The sequence below is a fragment of the Poecilia reticulata genome, linkage group LG17, assembly GCF_000633615.1.
Source record: "Poecilia reticulata strain Guanapo linkage group LG17, Guppy_female_1.0+MT, whole genome shotgun sequence".
Taxonomy (NCBI): domain Eukaryota; kingdom Metazoa; phylum Chordata; class Actinopteri; order Cyprinodontiformes; family Poeciliidae; genus Poecilia; species Poecilia reticulata.
The window spans coordinates 12,364,591-12,365,704 of NC_024347.1; the positions used below are offsets into that span (position 1 = coordinate 12,364,591).

The 1,114-nt window shown below is 37.5% G+C and overlaps 1 protein-coding gene across 1 annotated transcript in view; it reads left to right on the plus strand.

The window, feature by feature from the left end:
- The first annotated feature begins 505 nt into the window (after positions 1–505).
- The window catches only part of klhl20 (kelch-like family member 20), a 16,272-nt gene continuing 15,663 nt past the window's right edge, over positions 506–1,114 (plus strand). Inside the window, exon 1 of the mRNA XM_008433640.2 lies at positions 506–606. The gene's annotated coding sequence lies outside the window, so the exon portion shown is untranslated. The remainder of the gene's footprint in view (positions 607–1,114) is intronic.

A 1,114-nucleotide genomic window follows, 5' to 3' on the forward strand; every position in this document is an offset into this window, starting at 1 on the left:
AAAAGAATAAGGACGACAAAAAAGCTTGTGAAAACAAAGTAGGCTATTTTTTATTTTAATGTAACACAAATCTTTCTTTTTTCTGTATTTAATCATCTGTGAGACTTATTTGTGTAACTCCAATTCTCTTCTTTCTCTTTGATTWAAAAAATAGACAACATGGAGAAACCATAGGTTCTGGAGAGAAAAATAAAAATTACAACACTCCGTGTAAAGAAATCTCAAGGAAATCAGTGCCCTCTGGTGGATGGTGAGAGTAAAAAAATAAATCTGAGTACTCAAGTTTCTATCTTAAAGGAAATGTTCACATCTTTATATAAAAACAAATGCTTTATGACCACAGTTTATTGTAAAATATATGTACCTCATTCTTCCATATTCCGTCGTGAATGTTTTRCTGTTTTCGCTGAAACTGTTTTCTGATACTTGGAAAAGATTACGTAATCTCTTAGTTTTATTTTGAAAACATATCCGGAAGCGGGGTTTTATCACTTGGCATGCGCAGTTCACAAGGAGGAAAAGCTTCAGCGGGTATCAGCAGTTGAGAACTGTAAACACTAGCTTCCAAAGCTACTTCTCTCTCAGTCATTAGGATGGAAATATAAGGTAAGCCCGCTCTGAAAATACTCACCTCTGTAGCGTATTGTGATTTTATTTTTTCGTTACATCGTGTACAAAAAGCTTATACAAACCTTGGCACACAGTTTATCCAGACAGGTTTTGTCCTAATCTATARCTAAGGCGTAAACGGCCACATATGTATGAACTTGTAAGCTAACTCGTAAAGGTCTGCTTCAAATAGCAATCAAACCATCTCGCTGTAATAAGTTGCCTCTTGTACAGTGACAACATGTACCGGGGAAGTGCTTTTTATAACGCTAGCTCCTGCCTCTCCCAAATACTGGGGAAGTTAATGAACGTCAGTCAGCAAGTGTTGCTTTGTTTATTCTAGTTTCCTATAAGAGACATTGGCTATAGGTAGTTACCCAAACCAAATTTAATATGTAATATTTTGTGCAGTCTGAAAATGACCGGAGCTAGTGTGCGAGGCTGAGAGGTTCCGGCTAGAAATAGTCGGCCTCACCTCGACGCATGGCTCCGGTTCTGGAACCAG